We start from the raw sequence: 12,416 nt of genomic DNA on the forward strand, positions 1-12,416 counted from the left end.
GAAGAAGTGGCCATCACACAAGGAAGTGAAGCATAATCACGTTATTGTTTTGGCCCAGTCATTTTTGCAACTAATTTCAGACTACCTCCTTGATCATGACTTTAGTTCCAGAATGCTAAACTGACTCTTTAACAGTCTGCATATTTAGTATACCAGTAATAACAGTCCTGTGTCCTGTAACTTCATTAATTACTATCAACTGAAGACAGCTGAAAAACTGAGTAGAAGAAAAAAGGAAAATAACTTTACCTGTTTACTCTCTAAAATTACCCGTCTACTCTCCCTATTTATTTTTATTTGTTTGGGTATTTATCTTTATCTATTTTGTATATTCTATTTTTTATTGTATTCTTCTATTTTGTTATCTTATTTTATCTATATATCTATTTTAACAACAGCTCTTGGGTGTAAACTGAATCGTGAGATCTGAATTTCGTTCCACCTCATGTACCACATATGATGTGAATGACAATAAAATCTCCTTGAATCCTTGAACTAGATTTGGACAATAACTTAAAAATCAATTGAAACTGTCCAGTCTTTAATAAGTGAGAAACACAGAGAAGGAAAAGCAGCAAGTATAAAATGAAAAATTAATTCTTAAAATAATCCGTGGTCATATTACCCAGCACTAGAGTGAATGGCTCTTAATATATTTCAATGAACAGACCAACAGACAATGGCCTAAAAACAACTCATTAGAACTCATCAAAAAAAAAAAACTCATTAGATTAATTTCCATTACAAGCCAAAGTAATCAATCTTAATCAGAAATACATGAGTTTCTTAGGGCAGCAGTATTAAGATACCTCGACATCAAGATCATCCTCTCTTTTCCCTCAAAAACTGAGACTCGTATGACTTCCATTTAGGAGAGGAACATAAACAACACTCCGTCCAGCAACAAAGACAGCCCTAAAGCTCCTAATACACAACGGCATCTAATCAATTAGCACATTATTCCCAACACAACGTGTCACATGATAGCCCCAAAATAAGAATCATGGGATGTGGTGCAGTTCCACACTAGTCTCATCCACGCTACCAAACCAGGAACACACTAACCCTCTGAGGTTCATCAGTGGTGTCTTGGATAACGTCCTGCAGCGAGCCATCACAGGGTGGCAGAAAAGGTCAGGCTAACTTTCAGCTTTCAGACACAGCAGCCATTCAATTCCTCTTTTGGTTTCTACAATGTAGTAGGAGGAGTGCATGTCAACAGCACTTCCTCCTAAGAGAGGAGCTGCCCTGAACTAATATGAGATGAAGCAAGTGTCAGTAGAGGCCATTTAGGAATGGGTTAAGACGTGAGAATTTAAGACCTAAATAAGTATTTAATTAGCCCTTGCATTAGCACTGGTTTCATTTACGACTTCCGCATGTGACAATGAGAAAAGTGCCCCAGAAATCTGCCACCATAGACAATTAAATTATACTGGGTATAGCTCTCCGGATCTCTTATTTCCGCAGAATAAACACATTAATGTTGTTACAGAGGTTCTTCTTGCTCAGACATGTTTCTTTTTCCAGCAGTAACCTGTGCCCTTTATTACAGAAACTGAAAATAAACCATAACACTGTAATAGTTGTTAAAAAATGAATAAATCTAAATACATCTTAGTTGTTAAAAAAGCCAGTTTTTACAACATTAAAAGCATTTCTTATTTGCTATATTGGCCACATGAGAATGTGTGCAAAAATACAGTTCTTGGTGTCTCTGTCAGACATGGTTAGAGGGCTCTAGTAGTACTGTGCGATATGATGATAAATATCATGGGGAAGATAGAAAAGTGTCTATTGTGCTACTTATCTTCTATCGCCCCTATCGTTTCTACATTAATTTCATCAATTATTCATGCAAATATATAAAGTAGGCTACAATATAATGTATTGGCGTGGTCACTTTGCATAAACTCGGTTTATATAACAGATTATGAAGTAAAAGGTCGTAATTCTCATTTGTGAAAGATGGATTTAATGTCACTTTGAAATAAAGTTGGACAAAAGTAAGCAATGATATTATTTTGGCAAGTGAAAACATACCAAACCTCTAGTAATGTTAGCATATAGATAATGTATAAATAGACATTCTTAAATCCTATAGATCTTGTTTTGCCTTAGATGTTACAGACAAATGTTTCTTGCCTACATGTCTATCCTTATTGTTTATGTCTGTCTTCATTGTCTTCAAAATGTTGTAAGCGTCTTTGAGTGAGTATAACTCAACTATTACTATTAGTATTATTAACCAGATTCCCCTTTTAAAAGCACATCACTTAGCCCAGTACAGTAAGTAAAGGTAGCAAAGACAGTCAAAAGTAAAGTACATTTAATTTTAAGAGACAATGCACAGAACATTACACATTTACCTGGAAAGGTTAATCAAGTTTAATCAAGCCCCTCACCCAATCAGTATCTGTGATCTGCCGATTATGTTGAAAGACGATAGTCACAAAAACACTCATCAGTCCATTCCTACACAAAAGTGTATTGTATTAATATAGCACTGCTGCCTTATCTACACAGATCTAGACCTACTGTTATCATCACATAAGGCTGATTTGTGTAATTGACCTGCCTTTATTTAAGTTAGAGCTCTAGGTACATGTGATGCTGCTCTTGTCAAAACTGACTTCACAACAACAACCCTGGTTAGCCCCATGCAATAGAAGCAAGCTAGCAGGACTGAAAAATAAGACCAGAAGTTAACACGTAGATTAAAGACTTGCATATGTGGAGAACCCATTATATATGATACAATTGAACAAGATGTCTTGCAAGTAAGGAAAAATTAGTTACAATTGAGCAAATTGTAGTCTTAGACATTACTGTATGAGTTATTAAAGTTGATGATGGGATACCGACGGTGTATATGACTCTGATATGAATAGAACTGGCAAGTATTTTTGCAATATTGAATGTCTATGGATCGTAGACAAAAATTAAAAAAAATCTTCATTTAGTTTTCTCCACATGGGTTTTATTCTGTTATGAGATTAGATCAGTATTAAATTTGTCTAAATAAAATAAAGCAAACATTGTGGAGCGACAAGAGCAAATGGACAATAGCACTGTAATGCCTGTGCACTCTGTACTCTGATTTGTGCTGCAACTGGTTTTTCCACTTACAGACAATCAACTCGTCTCAAACCCAACACCGTGGGGTAAAGGTAGACTGAAAACAGTAGCTTGAGGAACAATAGTTCAGCCCTTTATGTGCTTGTTTAGCTCCACTATCCAACCAATCTGTCATAGCTGTGACAGATATACAGAACTTTACTGTGCCTAAAATCAAAGAAGCATTTTATGGCTGGCCCACATTATTGGATAATTCAGTTGATTTAAAAAGCTGATTCACCCCTCCCGGCAATCGCTAAAGGTGTCCCATTTTCAGGCTGGTCTTAAACAATTATCTACCCAGATTATCCTGTGCTAGGGGGGTGCGTATAATCCAATCATTACCTCTCTGATCTACTCACAGCCCAGCTGCTCGAGCTGAATGGAGAGTTGAGCTGAATGAGAGGATACAATTAAATTTAGCTCAATAGCAAGTGTGAAAATTAATAATTAGAGATGGACCCATCACTATTTTTGGGCGGGGTTGCATGATACATGAACCCCTGCCATAAAAATCCCAGGCAAACCTGGGGATGTAATTGACATGCTTGTCTTATACAGCTAATGTGCCATGCACTGTGTTTCAAGATTAAAATGTACTTTACCTTTTGGAATCAACCAAAATAAGACAATGAGGAACTTGTGAATTGAGCTGTGAACGTCTGTGAATTCCTGTGTATTAAGTATAATATTATATAATTCACTGTTGAGCTCAAAGAAGAGAAAAAAAAAAACAAACAAAAAAAACAACGAAAAGGCTGCTTAACCAAACGCGACTATTTTGAACGCAATTTCTTTATCTTTCCAAGCGTAGGTCCAGTACATTTGGTTGTGGGTTGTACGTTTGTATTGATTTCCATTATGTGTGGTTTCTGGTGTTTGGAAGCTCTGCTGTGTTGCTGTGATAATAGCTTCTTTTGTATGGGCTGAAAGATGAAAGTCTCTAGAGAGGGATATCTAGTTAATTGTGTTAAAAGTCTTTATTTTTTTTTATTTTTCAACAAAATTTGTTAAATTCTACACATTCTAAAATATATGAAATAAAAAAATAAATAAATCAGCCAATACCGATCTGCTAAATTCCCACAAGAGTTGCAAGATCTCAGAAGGGGGACCAATTGTGGAGACTGTGGTTTGTCAGCAAAATGTAGCAGTGTTTATGGTTTTATTCTTTTCAGGGGCTGTGTTTGCTAATAGATGACAGAAGACCTGACAGAAATCGATGGAATTTGAAATGATGTGTGTGGTCTTACTGATTTTCAGTAGATAAGATACTTATCATTATGTAGTCAGATAATTATCATTAGAATACATTAGAATTCTAAAACCTTAATTTAATCAAATTCTCACAGCAATGCACCAAAAGTTAACTTCTGTGAAGCTGCTTTGCAACAGTTGTAAAAAAGACCCATAAAAATCTATGTGATTTGACTTGATTTAATTTAGAGACAGTGAATCCAATAAAAGCAAAATAAACTACTTTCAAATAACCTTGCTTTTGAAAGGAACAACAATTAAGCAGGTGTCCAAAGACTTCTATGTCTATAAAATAAATCCACATAAAGCTGACCCACATTAGACTAGATATCTGCAAATTCTACATTTTACCAGCTGCAGAACAGCTACATTCCTAAGACATAACGCTCCATGAGAAATGCTTTATATAAGGTTGGGATAGGAGCTTGTTTATCACTTTTATTCATTGCTGTTCTGCAGAACATGTTGGGTCATCCTATCTGGGCATTAGAATAGCCATGGCACTGGTTCACACATGGCCAGGGGTGTAGGCTGATATTACAGTGTCTTTGATCATAGAGGCCGATCCAAACTTGCTACAGAACTGTGAGCTAAACACAAGCATCTGTCTCCACCAGGCACAGCTGCCCAGAACATCAAGCCAATCTGTCAGTGAGAAACATACTTTTTATTATCTTTAAGAGTGAGCCCCCAAAAGAACAAGGGAATATGTAACAATATTCAAGGTTTAGAAGAGGGCATACGTATGTTTTCCTGAAGTTACTCACTACTTTATAGTGCAGGTTGAGCTGCCAAATGTTCAGTGAGCCTTAGTTTATCTTAAGAGAGATATGACCCTTCCTTAACCTTGAATATTGTTACATATTCCCTTGTCCTTTCGAGGGCTAACTCTTGAAGAAAGGGTTCTTCAAGGATTAGTGGAAAACTTTTTGTACTGATTATGTGCCTTCGTAGGTTAAAAGGTAGGGGTGTGTGATATCGGCCAGAATAATATCACAATATTTCAGGGTATTTTTGCAATAAAGATATTATTGGCGATAAAACAAAATATTGACGTTTTTTTTTTTTTTTTTACATGAATTTTACATTTTCTAATGCAATGTACAAGCAAATTTAAATGTTTCATTTACTATAAAGATAAGAGTTTCATATATTTAGGAGGAACAAAACATAAAAATCGTTGACTCACCCTGATTTTGTATTTAATAATAATAAAGTGATAAAAAATAAATTTATGTAATATAATGTAACAACAAAAATCTGACACAAAACTAAAGTGCGGCATATTAAGTGCATTTAAACTTCAAACAAGCAAATTAAAAATAAATATAGTAAATAGCAAAATAAACACAAATAGCTTTTAAGATATTGCAATATCACAATATGTCATTTTTTAAATTGTGTTAAATTTTATTGGCAATATTATTATATTACGATATATGAAACACCTCTATTTGAAGGAACACGTCTAAGAACAGCACGGTTTGGCTAAAAGAACAGCACAGTTTGGCTCTGGACTAACTACTGTATGGAACGGTTTAGTTTCACCAGCAGCAGCTCATTTATTTTCTTTATTGAAGGAATGATTAAATATTGCAGGGATGTGTCAAAAATGCTGCCTACTCAAGACAGCATTCTAAGGCAGGAAGATTCCCTGTCAAGGCACACAAAGTGTTTTGTATAAAACCCTGGTTGCTAAGGTTCCTTTGCTTGGCTTGTTTTTGAAGAGTAAATTGGGTTCTCTATGGAATTTGGTATCAGGAAATATTTGTCCAAAAATGTCCAAAAGAAAGCACTTTAGTAATGTATCATATATTTTACCAGTAATTTAAGTCATATATAAGTCTTTAAAAAGAAATAAATGTAAAATGTATTCATTTATTAATATATATATATACATGTAGATTATGTGTTCTATTCAAGTGGCAGCCTTAGACCAAATGTTTCCCTTTTTGTTTGGTTTCAGCCAGAGGTTTTCATTTCAGTTCATCCCTAGTGTTCACATAAATCTGTCAATGCTTTCACAAATAAGGCCATAAAAGGCAGAAGATATGATCACCAGCAGAGAGAAGGAGAGCAACAGCCAGAGTAGCCTTTATTATGATAGATCTTCTAAATGTTTATTCCATGTCAAACACCACATTTTGTTAAAAGTTGCAGGATCTGAGCCTTACAATACACTTTACTCAGTGAAAATTGATAACAGTCATTCAAAACCAACTTAATACTAACATCTAGCAGTAAGCTGTTATTATTGTGGAAATGTTGTGCTATCTTACTTAGGAAGAACATCTCAAAAGTGATTCAGTTACAGTCACCTTCATCACTACACTGCCATCTAAGGCTCAGACTTCATTGGTAGCAGGGCTTTTATATTCAGTTTAAAAAGTAACACAATGCATGTACTGGACAGGAAGTTAAAATACTGGACTTCCGTGGGGAGCGCTGTTGAAATGGTTAGGCTCACACATTCCCACATCAAATTACAGTGCAACCTTATTTTCCTTAACTGTATTTATTCTAAGGCATTTTTGAACAAACAACTTACTGTCTAGCTAAAACCTTTACAGTTTCCACTCTCAGATGTCAAAGATGTTTCCCAGTAATGTAAGTCATGACCTTGGACAAAATAACTGTATAAATTTGGTTAGTAAAGGAATTCACCTCCTAGAGACCTCAGACAGCTTAATTAGTGGCACAACCACAAAATTGGCATCAGCTACATTTAATTAAAAGCGTTTTCGGGTGAAACGCAGAAAAACAGAGCAGAAGAAAACATGCACTAAAAAAACTAAACATCTTAAAAGTAGGGAAGCACGATGATATTGGAATTACCTTGGTATTCCACAATATTTTTATTTTTTGCATCACCTGCATTGCCCCATGTCGAGATATTTCAAACTGATACTTGCTGACGTATTTATTGCAGAAAAAAGACCATGGGATGCATGATGTGCTACTATGGTCTGACTTTTATATTTAATTGATTTAAGATATTTTGTATTAATTTCTCTTAGTTTCAATAGATTATTTAAACTGTTTGAATGTAAAAAAAGGGGGTTTAAAGCTGTGACCAGTCTCTGTCAGTATCAGTTAAGATAAAATAATGTGAAGCCAAATATTGTATTTATTGTTTTATTGTTTTGTATTATTTTGTTTGCATACCAGGGTGTCTAGTCTCTCTGCCAGTTATAAATATGTATACTGGTACTGGCAGATATATTCATGTGTAATATCAGATATCGGCATTAGCCCAGAAAGTCCACATTGGTGCATTCCTACTTAAAAGTCTATTATCTTCCAGATAGTGACTTTAGCTTATTTGTCTTCATTTAAAAAGTCTAACTAAATACATAATACGCAAATCAAGTGCATGTCATTTGTGGACCACTTAGGCTCATTACATATTTCAGGCAACAATACACGTTTTGATGGGATTAACACCCTTAAAATGAATGGTTGTTTTGGCGTACTTCAGTAAAAGCAAGGTATTTACTGCAGTAAGCACAAGTGTGCTCTCCCTCTGGTCAAAATATCCATTACTGTGAATAGCTAAGAGAGTAAAAGATTACCTGTTTTGATCTTTTTTAGATTAACAATAACAAAAAGGAAAAGGGCATAAAGCAAAAGTGGGCGCGCTCTTCATTATTCTGCACCTCTTCCCTCTGTGGAAAGTTTTACAGCTTGGTAATGCTTTTGTCTGCTCGTATTTAATTTAGTTAATTATTTTAGTATCAGTATTACATCCACTGTGCCACAGGCTGCAATATAAATCCATCGCATAATCCTTCCACCCCCATGCTTAACAGTTGCTCCTTCTTTTTCTCCAAACCTATGTTTGTTGCCGCCTACGTCCTTACTTTCCATGACTCCAAAATCTGCTAAGTTGTCCTAAAGGTCCTTTGCTGTACAATTGAGGTCTTTATATCCTTCCTTTAAGCAGGTTCCTCCTAAGGTATTCTTGTTCTTCCAGACCTCAAACTGTTACCACCATTTTTTAATAAGAATTCGTATTAAAAAACTTCGAAATCTGACTGCAAACAAGCCATTGAGCTAAAAAGCTAACTAATGTTTCAGTCCTTAAAGTTCTGACAGCCTAACTATCGTGAGACGCCTTGGTTGGCACTGCTTTTCATTTCTACAAAATGAAGCTTTTATCTTGAAAATCAGTATACTAAAAGAAATTCTGGCCAGGGTGCCCAAACTATTCGACACAACTGTAAATAATACCAATTCAAGGATGCTTTGGATGCTTAAACTGTTGGTTGCCTGGTTAAATGGTTCCTTACTTTAATTAAAGACCATTTTGGAAGTGTACTAGCCTTTTAAAAATACAACTAAAAAGTTCTTACTGATGTTACAAACTAAAGAACCATTTTCATGCCTATTTCTGCTAAAGTGAATCATACAAATCACTTCTCAAAAGTGTGTCCTTGACATTAAAGAAAGTGCAAAACTAGTTTTAGTTATTTCTGGGGAGAAGTTTAATCAAACTCATTTGGTTTAGAGTTCTGCCTGTTCGACTGGACAGACATAAAAGCCATAAAGCTCCAGCTGCACGTAGTGAAGACATTCCAAATACAGCACAGGACTGAGAAACCTCCCGAATGGAATTTTCCACCAGAAAGCTGATAAATGAATTCACAGGTTACTCAGGGTAACTACAGAGATAAGAAACAGCCGCTTGTGTATGCTTTCATCATGGCTGCTTCACACCAACAACTAACACTGATAACAGGAAAACAAACCTCACATATCAGCCATGTTTACTCTGCTACTCTGGTTACACTGAAGCAGTACTTACATTATTACAGCATTATTGTAGCTGTGTCATACTGTGCAGTAAGCAAAATCATTTTAAAATGCATTGATTGCGGTCATCTTTTTTCTATAATTCCCATTTTAAAAAGTGAATCAGTTGCCCTGAACTTTATCTACCTGCTTTATCTTTAATGCTTCATTAAATTATATTCTACAAAATGCTGTTAAATGCTAGGCATTTGTTCTTAAATGTTTAGTATCTCGGTACTTCCAACAAAACTCTCCCAAAAGTGACTGGCAGAGGATTCAAACAATCATAATCAAATTTCCAATTGGTTTGATAAGTTCCACTCAAACAAACTGTCATTTTGAGTCTTCTGGAAGTTCTGTATATTCACTGACTGCAAATATAAGCAGCAGATTGTCCAGGGTATAGTCAGTGATGATAGCTATGTCCTCAGGCTTTCTTCATAAATGCACATTAAACTGCCTGTTTAAAGCTTTCAAACGTACAATGTCTTTGGATTTTCGGTTTCTTACAGCACACTATTAGAATCCCATAGGAGAATTTCAGATATTATCATTCCTGTTTGGGTGGTATTTTTCCCCAAGAGGATATGGGCTCAGTTCTGTCCCAAACTCTGGAATGGTTTGTTCTAAATGATAGCTAGTTAACATTAAAATGTCGCCGGCTAGAGTACCAAAGCAAACTTTTATGGTTGACCTGTCGCTCCCATGACGAGTAATGTACAGCGCAAATTTACAAACTATAGATACGGGTACAGTGTCCCCAAATAGTGTGCAGTGAACAGATTTTAATTTCCTCAGAAAATTAAAACTGATGCTTGCGATTAGCCTGAAAAAAGGATATTTTACCTGTAGTTCTGATTTAGCAAAAGGTATTTATTGAAAATAAATAATATGGTATTACCTTTATTCTGGTATGATTTAAAATTTTAGCCACCTATTACACACTGCATTGCATACACTGAAACATTGCATCTGCTGCTGTAGAAAAACAGAAAGAAACAATGCATGACACACATGCAAGTCCAGGAAGAGCCCCAGGTACAGCTTATATGAAGTTTAACGACTATGGAGCAGTCTGGAAAGTATTGGGATGGACTGGAACATTTTAGGTGATGGAGCTGGTAATGAATGAGGGGTCAAAACACACAGAGAGGGGTGTTTTGCTTTGCCTTAAACATACTTAAAAAAACAATACTAAACACCTGTGAACATGTTTGTGGCCTCATAATATTACTGGCATTAACAACTGTCCCATTCTGGCCCCAGACAATTCCATATAACAGTCCTGTATCTACAGTACATGGACAAAAGTAACGGGACACATGCTTATTCATGGTTTATTAATAAGGGGGTATTAAACACCAATCCACTGCTCCTCAGGTCAATGCTGGTGAGCTTTATACCCCTCAAGCCCAAAACAAGGTGCCATATCTGTTTGGGCTTACATGTTCCAAGGAGTACTATTGTAATGGCAGTATTTCCCTACAGGGACTAGACAAGCTGTGTGCATGAATCATTTGCACATCTATATCAGCAATGTGCTTGCATTAATGAACTTGTGCACCCTGAGTGCACAGTTTACAGTAAATATAAAGATATTCTATATATTTAACATTATGACAAAAAATATTGTGCATTACCAGCAGGATATAGATATAACAGTCAATAATAGGATATGCTATTTTCTACAAACAGTTCAAGCCATGAACACAAGCTTCCCTTTAGAGCAAATGTCTCAATGGTGACATGTATACCTAAATACCTCCTATACAGCAGACAACTAATAGGTGTCTCAGCCTCCATCCTGCAGTCTGCTCTAAAAATAACTCTGTGGTCCTGTGGCAGAAGCTGCAGGGAGATGTGAGTATGCAAAAAGACAAGGAATGGACAGATGGCTTCCCTGCATGAGAGCCTCACAGGAGGGCTTTGGCTGCTCACCGGACCTCCGCCACCTAACAGGAATGATGATAAGCTGCCTCCTGAGGAGCGAAGAGTAGAGTGGGACAGAAAAAAGGTGAAAAGAGAACCAAGTATGATGCTTGCTGTGACGTAATGATTCTAACTGCTGAAAATACAATTATCTCCATAAAACAGTTTCATATTTCATAATTTATCATAAGCAACACTTTAGGACAGCATTATCAGCACACCAGGAAAGATCATTTATCATCCAGCCTAACAAACAAGACAGGAAACATCCACCTGTTCCTCAAAACAATACAGGCTACAGTTGGATTGTGTTCTACATATTGAGTTAGTGAACAGACTAAATGCACTGCTAGGCTTACATGTAGGCCTCAGGTGGGGCCTGTTGGTTAAGGGTTGTAATTTTGTTACAACCCCCCCCCCCCCCCCATAAAATATCAATATGTCCTCCCACACTAATTACACTATTAAATTAAACAGACAGTTAATCTGAGTTATTTAAGTATTAATATCTTTTGTGGTATAAATACTTATTATTGTTATTTTATATTGCTCTCCCTAAATCTGACACCCAGTTAAGGATATTGTAACCACAAATTCAGAGATACTGCAATCATATGAAACAGAATTTCTGTCTATAAGAGAGCATCAGAAATATGCAACTTTCAACAGGAAACACAATCTGTATTCAAAGGGATAAACAAAAGGGCACAAAAGCAGAAGGCCACAGCACTTCATTTACCAGACATAAATTCAATTATTCAGCAATGAATGTGATCAATTTTATAATAAAAGTAGCAGCAGGAGAGAAAGGTCCCAGGAAATGCAAAAATAAAAGCAAATTATCTTTAATCTAAATGGCTTACTAAAAGTCCTTACTCTTCTAGACAGCCCATGACTGCCTTACATTATCAATTATGAAATAAATCAGAAATATTAATCATTAAATACAGATTACACAAACCCAAACCAAGTTACATTTGTACCACTTAGTGGCAACAGAATCGGTGCCTGTAATGTAATCTGAGACTTTTAACACAAGAAAACCCCATAAGAGGCAATTCAAACCATCCCTTGAGATAATCTCAGTCTGAGCTCCTGTTATTGCAAAACTGGATTTTCAGATACTTCAGTGATTAACACAAAATTCAGACAGCATCAGTTACACACACACACACACACACACACACACACACACAAACACAAACACACACAAACACAAACACACACAAACACACACACACACACACCATATGACAGTTTTATGATCACATACTGTATGTATGTTAGAACATCTGCAGTGGTAGTTCCAGTTAAATGCACCG

At 35.9% G+C, this 12,416-nt stretch overlaps 1 protein-coding gene across 3 annotated transcripts in view; it reads right to left on the reverse strand.

Annotated features, from left to right (window-relative positions):
* Positions 1 to 12,416, reverse strand: part of tpd52 (tumor protein D52) — a 33,694-nt gene that overhangs the window by 20,015 nt on the left and 1,263 nt on the right. The window lies entirely within an intron of this gene.

This window comes from Astyanax mexicanus, chromosome 3, assembly GCF_023375975.1.
Source record: "Astyanax mexicanus isolate ESR-SI-001 chromosome 3, AstMex3_surface, whole genome shotgun sequence".
Lineage (NCBI taxonomy): Eukaryota > Metazoa > Chordata > Actinopteri > Characiformes > Acestrorhamphidae > Astyanax > Astyanax mexicanus.